This window comes from Callithrix jacchus, chromosome 10, assembly GCF_049354715.1.
Source record: "Callithrix jacchus isolate 240 chromosome 10, calJac240_pri, whole genome shotgun sequence".
NCBI classification, from domain to species: domain Eukaryota; kingdom Metazoa; phylum Chordata; class Mammalia; order Primates; family Cebidae; genus Callithrix; species Callithrix jacchus.
Genome location: NC_133511.1, coordinates 30,997,796 through 31,011,234, shown reverse-complemented (window position 1 = coordinate 31,011,234; position 13,439 = coordinate 30,997,796). Strand labels below are relative to the sequence as shown.

The window sequence follows — 13,439 nt, the reverse complement described above, 5'->3', positions numbered from 1 at the left end:
TCATGTCGGGCTTGGGGAGGGGACATTCCCAGCTGCCAGGATGAGCTCTGAGCCCTGCGATGTGGCTGCCAGGATGAGCTCTACGCCCTGCGATGTGGCTGCCAGGATAAGCTCTGAGCCCTGCGATGTGGCTAGCTTTTGTTCTTACTTTGCCTTTTCCACTTCTCTCTCTTTAGTGGCGACTTCGCAGGCTGCGATGGTGATGCTGACAGCAAGTACTTAACACTTTTAAAGGGGGAAGCATTCCATAAATCTTCAGTGAAATGATGAGACATGTCCATTAGAAGGCAACCTCATGCTGGTTCCTGGAAGAAAGATAAGTAAGAACTAGGAAATAGAGTTTGGTCTTCTGACCCAAGAAGACCTAGTATCATCAGCCAAGCCCATTTTCAACAGAGTAAAGCAGGAAGTTCTTAGTCAGCCAATGCACAGGCCAAGTTCCCCCTAAAATTTAAAGCTTCTTTTCTCTCCTTAATTGAGAACCCAGCTGTCTTCATGAATACACTGAGCCCTGCTCTCCTTAACCTGTAGGTGGGCAGACAGCAGCCCACTTCCTGACCATCTTTCCAGATCATGGTTCCGGCCCCCAGGGGAAGCCAAGCTGATTGCCCCCATGGACACCCCTTCCTTAAGTTGCCAGACACATGCCTGTTATCTTAGTCTCCTCCTTGAGGAGAGTCTCTCTGCAATGACAAAAAACTGTGAAAGATGAACAGTTATTTCCAGAGATGAAGATGGAAATCCAAGGGAGTCTTATTCAGTGCAAGAAATATCTCACCATTGGTTTTATAGGTTCTTGTGGCCATGACAGGCCAGCGTCTGCTCCAGGAACAAATGATGTGTGGGCCGGGGATCTGAAGGAATGAGTAGGGAAGGTCCCCACCCAGCTGTCTCCTCCTCCCAGGGTCAGGAGGTGGGACACCTCACAGGGCTCACACCACTGCTGCCTGTCTGACTTCCAAACCAACTTTCAATGAGCTGAACAAATGTGTTTAGTGTTGCTACAGATAATCTCAAAGCCGTTTACACTGGGCTTCTCATAACACATGATGGCAGGGAGGTGGGACGGGGGTGGGTGGTGGCAGTGGAGAGACCTGGGTAGAAGAGAGTTGCTGAAGATTTATCTTTCTAATTATGCTTTGCTTAGGGCTAATATTAAAATTAGTTTGAATTCCCTGAGCACACAGCAGCTGAGGAACATGCTGGGCATTGGGAGGCTGGCCTAAGGATTTTAAATTTGCTGAGGACAGACCCACATGGGTAACGGCAACACGGCTGTTAAAGCTAGCTCTTCTGCCACTGGGGCTGGCCTGAGACCTCCAGTATCTCTCCCAGCCTGGCTGTTCACACAGTTTACACAAGGAGGATAAGAGGCCAGTCATGCTCACACTCACACATGTCCAGTTCTGCCCTTGACTTGTACTAATAAATGACTTCAACAGATGGACATTCAGCTCTTTCTCATTGTTCTGAGGTGAAATTACCCTCAGATCGGACAAATAATAAGCAACTACTAAATTAATACAACATGGTCTGCCTCCTTTACCCCCAGTGCCAGGGATGTGTTGTGTTAATGACTTTTGCACCCGCTGAGCATAATTAGTGAGTAATTGGCATAGGTGTGTAATTACTAGGTAAACACATGATATTTACCAATAACTTTCTGCTAGGTAAGCACCAATCAACACTAACAGGTAGCTATTAGGACTAACTTCAGGTGAAATGAGAAGTGGCCTCAAATTTGGCTTAAATCAATGAAAATGTTCTTCAAGAAATGTAATTGAATTTGTGGGCAAGCTCCCTACTCTCACCATGTTTTTTTGGCTTCTGAATCCAACCATGATCCAGAAATACCAAATATCCCCAAACCTCTTATTCATAGATGAGAAATAGTGTGAGTCTCAAGCTAGATATTGAAGGAGACTCCGAGGCTGGCCCCAGTTTCTTCATATGCAAAATAAAGATAAGCATATTTCCAAGGCTTGTCCAGTCCTACCGAATGAAACAATTAACACGGGAGCAGGGCTAGAAAAAAATAAAGTTTCACAAGTGTATATTATTAAGACTGTGACTCCAACCCGGTTGTCACTATGTGGGCCTGGGACTCTTTCTTATGTGAGAAATTACAGGAGGGTCAGATATGGTTAGACAGGGACTAGACCCCCCCGCCGAGCCCACCTAACCGTTGGAGGTATCTAGAAAACTTTCAGTACTGAGAAGGAAGGCACAGCCTTCACATTCTGCCTCTCCCACCCAAACACCCCACATGGGGCATGCACACACATGCACATACACACACCCTGCATGTCACTCTGAAAACGTTCTCATGTCTAAAATATCACAAGTGCTGATATGAGGCAGAATGCAGAGGAGGAATTAATCCCAGACCGCTGACTCCCAAAATGTGTTCAGATATTTAGTTAGAAGTTCCAATAAAGCTCTGCAGGCATCTTTGCAACACCTCTACCCCCAGTCCAGCCCACTTAAGCACTTGCACCAACTCTAGCCACAAGTTTAAAAGTCAAGAGTGTGAACAGAAGAGGGCAGTGGGCAGAAAATGGATTGGCAGACCTGTCCCTGCTGCTGGGGAGCACTGGTTTATAAGTATCCTATGTATTTCCCCACCCTCACCCAGTTTGCGTCCACCCTTACGTGCATGCTCCCCTGACCTCCCACTGGTCGTTCTACTCAGCTGAACTTGTGTGGATTTCATCAGGCTTGCTCCCAGGATTGCCACTGCAAGGCCAACGGCCACATTGGCAAGCAGCTAATCAGAGTGAAAGGCACATTCTGTGGCCCCAGAACAGAGTGCAATTAACTCGTCATCTGCAGGTTAAACCCAAGACCTCAGCCTCATTAGGGCTGAGCCCTACCTAGCCAGTGAAGTCCCTACACACACACACACACACACACACACACAACACACACACACACACAGAAACAGAGAGAAACACACACATGACAAACACACGACACACAGACAGACACACACACACACACAATTCACAGGGGTAATAGGACTACTCTGGGAGTTAAATCCTTGGTGAACCAGCACGCTAATAGATACAAAATAAGGGGATTTTTTCTGAGTGTTAACTAGAACCAACATTGTATTTTTGAAGTACATTTGCCATGGCAGAGTGTTACAAATATTTAACTTTTTAGAAATGAACAGAAAGTACATTGATTTTCACAAGATACAATCTCTACTTTAAGTTTAATTTTCTTTATTTTTACTGTGAATAGCTAATCAATACATTCACGTAGTTCAAAATTCACAAGGGCCAAAGAGCACACAGTGAAATAGTTTCCTCTGATTCCCGATTCACACCAAGTTCTTCTTCCTGATGTCACCCAGTTACTGGTTTCTCATGAATCACTCCAGAAATAGTCTATCATATACAAGCAACGACGTCTGCCTTTCCGCCCCATTATTTCACATACATAGCAAGATATGATATATACTTCCCTAGATACAGTATCTTTAATGAGAATTTACAAAATATTTTTAAAAGAATTAAACATAATTTTTCATTTATATAATTTTTACATCCTAAAGATTGGACCTCTGAAAACCCCTAGAAGAATTTTTCAAGGCTTCTATGTTTTATTTGCATGAATATTCATTCACTTCCTGGATGCCTAGTAGGTCAAATGTACTATCTTTGCTTCTTCAGTGAACATACTGTCTTGGTTGCAAGTTGGAAATGGTGAGGATAAAAGCAGCCATCTCCCCTTACAGAAAGAAACACAAAATTAGATTATATTGCCAGGTTATTTACTTTCTTTTTTAGCAGAAGCAATGGCACGTGCTGACAACTTCTAGAAATAAGGAGCACAGGAAACAATTAATTCAGTGCCTGGCATCTGCTGAGCAAAGGCGTGGTCCCCTGCCCTTCCATAACATAGCTGACAAGGATTAGCATCCTCACTTTCAGGACATAGAGAAGGTCACATGCTTTAGGTCACATGGTTTGTTGGTAGGGAAGTCAGGATTTGGAGCTGAAACTCTGTTCTAAGCCCACACTCTTTCTTTGTTACCAAGCTGCACCACTATGTCTTAAAAGGGAAATCCCATTACTGAGTATATGCCCAAAAGACTATAAATTGTTCTATTATAAAGACACATGCACACTCATATTCATCGTGGCACTGTTTATAATAGCAAAGACCTGGAACCCACCCAAATGCCCATCAATGATAGACTGGACAAAGAAAATGTGGCACATATACACCATGGATTACTATGCAGCCATAAAAAAACGATGAGTTTATGTCCTTTGTAGGGACATGGATGAACCTGGAAACCATCATTCTCAGCAAACTGACACAAGAACAGAAAATCAAACACCGCTTGTAGTTACTCATAGGCGGGTGTTGAACAATGAGAACACTTGGACACAAAGAGGGGGGCATCACACACTGGGGTCCATTGTAGGGGGCCATGGGAGGGATAGTGGGAGGGAGGAATAGTGGGAGAAAGGATGGGGAGGGATAATGTGGGAAGAAATTTCAGGTATAGGTGATGGGGGGATGGTGGCAACAAACCACCTGGCCATGAATGTACCTACGCAACAATCTTGCATGATCTGCACATGTACCCCAGAATCTGAAGTACAATAAATAAATTTTAAAAAGAGCAATATGTTTGAATGTTAAAGCAAAGAAGAGTCCATCTATATCTAGGTATATGTAAGGTGCCACGAATAGGTCGGAAAGCAGATAAGTTTACCCAGTTTGGCAGCTGTAGCATTAGACTTTCCTGCAGAGCAGGTCAGCTTAAAATCCTTATTTTTCTCCTCTGCTGGTCAGCACACACACTCATATTAAGTGTTCTTCTTGGGCCTAAAAAGCAGAAGCTACATGACAGCCAGGAGTGGGGAGACGTTTTGAACTAGTACCTCCTCGTTTGTGCCTTGATGTAAAATAGTCTAGCCTGCACCTGTCTTAACTACTGCTGTTTATTCTTATCTTCATTTCATAGATTCTCAAAATTGGTTTATACATAAAAATATGGCATTTTCAATTCTATCACTAAATTATTGTAGGGAAGAACTCCTTTCCATTTTCTTCATTTTATCCTTCTCCATTTTATGTAGAACCAGGAAGACAAAAGCTCAGCTGCTTTCGTCTGGGTAAACAACAGGAGGAAGACCTGCTCTTTAGACCTCAAATCTCAGATCTTTACTCGCTCACTTTAGCGATAAAAACAAGATGTGCAGCTGTGCAATGGACGGAAGTGAACATATCTCCAAAATGAATATAGTGAAATTCTAATCTCCATAGTGATAATACAAGGAGGTGAAATCTTTGTGGGGTCATTAGGCCACGAGGATGAAGCTCTCACAAATGGAATTAGTGTTTTTTTAAGAGACAACCTAGAAAGTGCCCTTATCCCTCCCACCATATGAGGGCACAGTGAGAAGATTGCCTTCACCAGACACTAAATCTGCCAGTGCCTTGACCTTGGACCACCCAGCCTCCAGAACTATCGGAAATAAATTTCTCCTGTTTATAAGCCACCTCCAGTCTAAGGTATTTTGTTAATAGCAGCCAAATAAACTAAGACAAGCTAATTTTTTCCCCTATTTTTTAAATAGGAAAACTAAGGCACAAAGGGCCTATGAGAGTTTCCAGTAGCCACCAAGGCCATCCTTCTGAGGAATGACTTACTAGAATTGGTCTGCATTCAGGACTCAATCATACTAGCACCTGTGTTGAACAGTGGTTGGAGATACAGGGTAAGCAAAGGTGAAATGTCTCTAGTCATTACCCATCCAATTAGTACTCAACTCAAGGCCCCTAGAAAACACTGTGCTTTCACTTTATAACAGTAGCAAAAGAAAAAAAAAAAAAAAAAAGACACAAAACAAACCAAAAAAACACTATGCAAATTGTCATGAGTAGCTAAGGATCCATTTCATTTTGCAAATACTGTTGGTCCCAGGAAAAAGCAGCAAGCCTGGGAATCCCTGCCACAATGACAGAATCACATTTCAACAGCTGCTTCTAGCATAGGATGCAATCCCCACCACCGGCATCCTCCCAGCTCCAGAAATAGTAAACATCTGCCAAGAGAGAGCCCCATTAGTAAAATTCCCACCTTCTAGGGGTCATCAATTGGCTTTCTTCTGAGCTTCTTGCCTGCTTCCCTCATCTCTGCAGCCTGTTAGAGGCTGCCACGACCGTGTGGGCAACCCCAAGGTGCAGTTTCTTTCCTCTTCTCTGCCCACAGCACTTTCCCCTCCAGGAACACAGCTCTGAGCTGTCATTCCTGTCAACCAGATGGGAGATCAGCCACAGAGCTGTTATGCGTCTTGCAAGGACAGGAAGTCTGGTGGCAGGCAGGGTTTCGGGGAGGCTCCAAGTGGGAGTGAGTGAGTCTGGGCCTCTTAGTTGCTGTGGTCATGATAAGGGAAAGTAACCTGTCTGTCACCAGGTTTCCCTTGGAAGTCCCCCCACCCCAGGCCTGACTCCCCAGACTTCCCCTTCTTGTCCCTTCTGCTCTCACAGCTTCATTGCAGCCAGCGTGCAGCAGGATGCTGACAGCAGAGTGGCTCCAGTGAGCTGCCATTCCAGATGTCAGGAACAAGCTCACAGGTAGGAGCCCTGCAGGATATTTATGGCTTTAATTCCTCGGTAGAGGTTTTTGTTCTGTCATGTGGCGACACATGAATTGCTACTCATTTGCTCCTGTATTTCCACGTCAGTGGCAATTATGGAAGGGCTGCTGGCTTCTTGTACGAACCCACAAGTTATGATCCCTACATATTTCAGACTGAGTGAAGCTGAGGATTGCAAACACCGGTGAGAAAGGGCTGGGAGACAACAGAGCCACGGAGAGGAGGAGCAGGCTTTCAAGCCATAAGGTGGTTGTAAACTGATGAGGAGAGGTGGAAAGTTCCCACTGTTTTGAGGGGGTGGTCTAGGCATCTTGGGCTTCCCTGGATACGTTGCAGGAGAGGTCTGGGGGATGGTAGGGGATGACGGTCTAGGCCCAGCTACAGAGGATTTGAGCTCTGCTCTGCCCAGCAGCTAGCACGTTTGTCCGTCTGTGACCTTGGGAAAGTCACTTACTTCCCTTATCTGGCTCCTGCTTTCCCCAGCTTTGAAATGAGGACAGGCCTCCTGGGAGGAGGGAGAATTCACCGAAGCGTGCACTGATGAAAGTTTCTATCCAAAGACCCAGAGTCATGTTGCTCTTCATGGAATGGGGCTGTATCCCAGCTCAACAACCATCAGCATTTTCACACTTATAAAAAAAAAAGTCTGTCAAAATTCAGTATGCCACCAACTGGGGAATATAAACCCCCTTTTCTATTTTTTTAAGCATATAACAAATTCGTGATACAAAGAGGCCTTTTTATTTCATGTTTGTCAATAAACCTGGCAATAGAAATATCAATTTGAACAGCAATTTTCCTGCTGGTCTGAGCTGAAATTAGCTCTGGATGAATTGGTTTTCAGTTTTTACATGTAAATTATCTTCACATCCCCTGCTCTTATAGATAGTTGTAAGTTAAGACATTACCCTGTTTCATGGCCACTTCTCTGCCCAAACCTTTGGTTCGTGAAGATGACACCCATTTATGCTGCAATGACTCTGACCAATTCTGCTCTAAAGCCCAGGCAGGGGAAGATGGTAGCCCATCCAGACAGGGTGTGGCGAAGCTTGGAATATGGATGTCCTGAATCCCAGTGCGGGCTTGTCCGACTGACCTTTGTCACTGTGCCTCACTGACCTTCATCTCTCCTACTTCCAGAATCACTGCTCAGATTCCAGCCAAGCCCTGAGAGGGGTTCTGGAAAATTCTAACTCATTCTGGGGCTGATGCTTTCCTATATTGGCATTGCCAGATTTAACAAATAAAAATATAATAAATAATTCTTATAAATATATTCCAAATATTGCATGAGATATAGTAAAAAAAAAAGGTATTATTTATCTGAAATTCAAAGTTAACTAAACCCCCCTATGAAAGCCCTTTGTCTCCAAAGATATTGGCCTCTGACTTTTGCAGAAGCAAAGATCTGCTCACCTGACACTTCTGCTCTTCCCTCAGATTATTATAAATCTAACCAGAGGTCCTAAAGAATGCCAACCAGCCATCCCTATGATGCCAGAGTTCAAAGACCAAGGTGGTCCAAGCTTTAAAGAGACAGATGGAAATTTAAGTCATGCAGTAGTTACATTGCCTTGGGTTCCTTCATTAATCTTTTTAAGCCTTAATTTACTCATCTGTCAAATGGTGACAAAAAATATCTACTTCAAAATGATACTCCAAGGAGTAGAGGATGTAAAGGAAATCTTTAGTGCAGTGCCTAGCACAAAGCAAACAGTTAAGTTACTCTTACTAATTTTTAAAGTTTCTATACATAAAGCAGAGTAAACGTAAGTCAACAGTTACAAAAGTGTTCTCAGATGCCATCATGCTTTGCCTGAACAACTCTGAAATGTGTTAATTTTACATTTTATAGATTAAGGTTAAGTATATTTGCAGAGCATGCTGCAATTAAATAACAAAGTGCTGAGTTTGAACAAAAGTGTTTTTAGTCTCAGATCAGACTCAGATTATAATTTTCTAAGTATGGTTCAGTTGTCGTGATTCTTAACCCCAAGCAGATTATTATTCAACTGGGAGGTGGAATGAAATACAAAGTTATCTGCAGACCAAAGTGTGTGATGTTCTCTGTTTACTCCTTAAACTGGGCATTGGAAATTCTTTTAATACCTTTATTTATATCTTCTCAATCATGAGCTATTAGACCAGCTACAGACAGTGTGAGTATCACAGGAATACTGACAACATGTAAGTCTGGAAGTTACGTGTATACATTGTAAGTATACAGTCCAGCTTGATCCAGCTTAGGAAGAAAGTCTGGATTCTCTTCTGCGATTCAGAGGATTTCAGTTGTCTCCACCAGCTAGACTCTCTTGGCTTTCATTCTGTAAGATATTCATTCTTGACAGCTTTCTACACACAGTCCATCGGTTGAGACTAACATGTAAAGTAATCCCAGGCATTCCAAGCTGCTGGTTATTTGCTCTCTTCCCAGATTCTAAATCTCCTTCTACTATTGGAAATCAGATATGCTTTTTCTCCCCTCTGACTGAGAACAGAGTAGCCCAGAGGGGTGTACATGAAAGAAGGCACAATTCAGCTGCCTTTTGATGACTATATCTTCAACACAGTGGTGACCACTCCACTCGCCAAGGCAGGAGAATGGTCCAGAATCACAGCAGATATGCATTTGGTGATATGACAAATGGCACTAACACCTCTGGGAGAAATGCCTACTCTCTTGGTTCCTAGATGTTGCTAAGGCTTTGATCACTCTATTGTTCTCCACATCTTAGAACTTCCACAGCAGCAGTGATGGGTGAATAATACATTGATATACAAAAGGACAAACAGCATGGTGTGAGAAAGCCCAACTTCCTGAAAAATACTACACTCAGTTTACATTTTAGAGAAATTCATATCTAAAACCCAATGACCAGTTTATTTCTTAGCTTTTTAGGCCTAAGCCATTCTCAAGGATTTTCTCTACTTCCTACTTAAATAATGTAAAATCCTCCAGGCTCATCTTTTTTACTTTCCTAGCCCTACTTCTATTCATTTTTCTCTTATAATTTTCTCTTCCCTGGATAAACCAAATGCCAACTTATCTTCTCCTCTATCTTCTGACTCCTTTCATTGCCTCTCTGGCCCATCACTAATCAACCTATGCAAGCATCCACATGTACATTCAGTGTGTACTTGAATTCCTTGTTTGCAGCAAGAAGTGGTACCTCACATTCTTCAAATATCCAAGCGATAAGGAAGGACTCTGATAGCTGAAAGGAAACAAAGTAAAATATGTAAAGCGATTATAGAACAACTTAGGTAAGCAATACTATGAATAACTACCAACATTTATATACACCTTTATAGGACAGGAAACCCAGAACAACCTGAATCTCATTTGATCTTCACAATAATATGTGATCAAATTCAACAATAGAGCATACAGAATGGAAAAGTGAAGTGAAAATGGCATTTAACTGTCATCAAATGGATGAGGGTTTGAACTGCAACTCTGCGAGCTAATGTATTACCTGACTATACCACATTGCCTCAGTGTTCTTATCTCTAAAACACAATAAGAATATTGAAAATGCAGTAATAATGCATATGAAATGCCTGACTCATAGTCACTGAGCTATTGTTAGCCTCATTTTACAAACAAGGAAATAGAGACCCAAGGAATTTTACAAGTTTAATCAAGGTTACAAAGCCAGTTAGTAGCAGAGCTGGGATTCAAACCCAGGCATTTATGAATTAAAGCCTCTACTTGGCCCATTACATCGTGACTAGAATCTTTTGTCCAGGGCTTCTCAAACTTAATATGCATACCAGTCACCTAGGACCTTATTAGTATTCAGATCTTGATTAAGCCCAAGGTTCCCCAAGATTCTGCATTTCTTACAAGCTTTGATGTGATGTGTATCCTTCTGGTCCACATTTTGAATAGCCAAGATATAAACTGTAAGTATTAAATGGAATTTAGGATTATTCTAACATGGCTCTTCAAAAAATTAGTCTTTTATTGATGAGAGTAGAATGTAGAGGATCATGAAAATGTGCTTGAGTTGTTGAGTGCTTTTCCCCATGCACATCATGGAGCCAGGTTCTGGAGACACACGAGCTAAGGAAGGTAGGACACATACTTGCAAGCGCAGAATCAGGGTATACTATGGGCAACCTTGAAAGATTTATAGAAGAATGTAACTTAGATCCAAGATAATAAGGATCCACCATAGGAACTGGAGTTTAAATCTGGATCAAAATAGAGAGACAGGAATCAAGGATACCAACCCCAAGGCTGCCATACAAAGCAGTGGTGGGATGGTATGGGTTTGGACTTATAGGAAACTATGGAAATGAATAAAGTAAGTTGGTACCTTAGTGTCTTCTATGTCTATCACCAAAACAGAGATATAGACCAATGGAACAAAACAGAGGCACCAGAGGCAACACAACATATCTACAACTATACAATCTTTGATAAACCTGACAAAAACAAGCAATGGGGAAAGGATTCCCTATTTCACAAATGGTGTTGGGAAAACTGGCTAGCCATGTGCAGAAAGCAGAAACTGGACCCCTTCCTGACACCTTACACTAAAATTAACTCCAGATGGATTAAAGACTTAAACATAAGACCTAGCACGATAAAAACCCTAGAAGGAAATCTAGGCAAAACTATCCAGGACATAGGAGTAGGCAAGGACTTCATGAACAAAACACCAAAAGCATTGGCAACAAAAGCCAAAATAGACAAATGGGACCTAATGAAACTCCACAGCTTCTGCACGGCAAAAAAAACAGTCACTAGAGTGAATCGGCAACCAACAGAATGGGAAAAAATTTTTGCAGTTTACCCATCTGACAAAGGGCTGATATCCAGAATTTACAAAGAACTCAAACGGATTTACAGGAAAAAAACAAGCCCATTAAAAAGTGGGCAAAGGATATGAACAGACACTTTACGAAAGAAGACATATACGAGGCCAACAATCATATGAAAAAATGCTAATCGTCACTGGTCATCAGAGAGATGTAAATCAAAACCACATTGAGATACCATTTCACGCCAGTTAGAATGGCGATCATTAAAAAATCTGGAGACAACAGATGCTGGAGAGGATGTGGAGAAAAAGGAACACTTTTACACTGTTGGTGGGAGTGTAAATTAGTTCAACCATTGTGGAAGACAGTGTGGCGATTCCTCAAGGCCTTAGAAATAGAAATTCCATTTGACCCAGCAATCCCATTACTGGGTATATACCCAAAGGACTATAAATCGTTCTACTATAAGGACACATGCACATGAATGTTTATTGCAGCACTGTTTACAATAGCAAAGACCTGGAATCAACCCAAATGCCCATTGACGATAGACTGGATTGGGAAAATGTGGCACATATACACCATGGAATATTATGCAGCAATCAGAAATGATGAGTTTGTGTCGTTTGTAGGGACATGGATGAATCTGGAGAACATCATTCTCAGCAAACTGACACAAGAACAGAAAATGAAACACTGCATATTCTCACTCATAGGAGGGTGATGAAAGATGAGAACACATGGACACAGAGAGGGGAGTACTAAACACTGGGGTCTATTGGGGGAAAAGGGGAGGGCCAGTAGGAGGGGGAGGTGGGGAGGGAAAGCCTGGGGAGAAATGCCAAATGTGGGTGATGGGGAGAAAGCAAACAAAACACACTGCCATGTGTGTACCTATGCAATTGTATTGCATGCTCTGCACATGTACCCCAAAACCTAAAATGCAATAAAAAAAAAAAAGAAGACACTAAGGAAGACCATGTTCCTTGGAATACTGGGCTTTAAATTTGGATGTGAGCTCAAATGCAACTCTTCCTCACACTAGTTATCTGATTTTGGTCCTCTCTGAGCTTCCATTTCTTTATCAGTAAAATATAGATCATCTATTTCAGGGGCCATTGTGAGGATTAAATAAGATAATGCACATGAGTCCTCTTTGAAAACCCTAAAACACTATATAAATCAAGGAGCCATTATGATTAAGTTTCTCATGCAGTATCTGACATATTAGCACTGAATTAAGGAATGAAAGCAGAGAGGTTGATGAATGCTTGGATATGAAGGATGAGGATGAAATAACCAAAGGTGATCTGAAAATTTTCAGAGTACTAAAATGAGAAAAAGTTGTACTAAGTGGAAATGGGAGGAGCAGAGAATCTTTAGGGGAGTGTGGTGGGTGAGGGGCTGGCAAATCTTATAAGACTCCACCTTATGATATTTGAAAGTCACAGAGGCAGGACACTTCTCTGACTTTCAAAAGGAACAGAGAAGTGTTCCTAAGAGTTCCACTGAAAAAAACGTTGTTTAATTTTCATCATCGTATGACCACCATGACTACTTGGTGGCCAGCTGTATGGCCATGAACAAGGCTCTTTTGAAGTGTCTCCTCATCCATTAAATGGGGACACAAACAAGAGCTACCTCAAAGGGAGGTCATGAAGACCACAATCAGTGATGCCTCAAAAGCTTCCCATCCAGTGCCCACACATCCTAGGTTCTCAGTAAACCCCTCTTCCCCATCAACATTGTCTACATCACTGTTACTGTGGCAGTGTTCAACACAGAATGCAGAGGAATCTAAAAAGAGCGTGTGCCTGGGCCAAAACACAAAAAATATTAAGCTAAAGAAACCCAAGAGATTCCAGTCTTTCTCATCCACAGCACATCATTCCATTATTTTGCAAATGGGGAAACTGAGGTCCACAGAGAAAGCATGTGATCAACAGCATTTCTTTTGGATGGGCTGCTACAGCATGCTTACTCACTGGTTCTCCCAGTGATGCCGGAGTTGCAAAAATTTCCGGGAAACTAAGGGAAAACAAAATA

The 13,439-nt window shown here is 42.2% G+C and overlaps 1 long non-coding RNA gene across 1 annotated transcript in view; it reads right to left on the bottom strand.

Annotated features, from left to right (window-relative positions):
• Positions 1–3,207: 3,207 nt before the first annotated feature.
• The window catches only part of LOC118145740 (uncharacterized), a 43,666-nt gene continuing 33,434 nt past the window's right edge, over positions 3,208–13,439 (bottom strand). The window contains exon 2 of the long non-coding RNA XR_004731114.3: positions 3,208–9,838. This is a non-coding gene — a long non-coding RNA (uncharacterized LOC118145740). The remainder of the gene's footprint in view (positions 9,839–13,439) is intronic.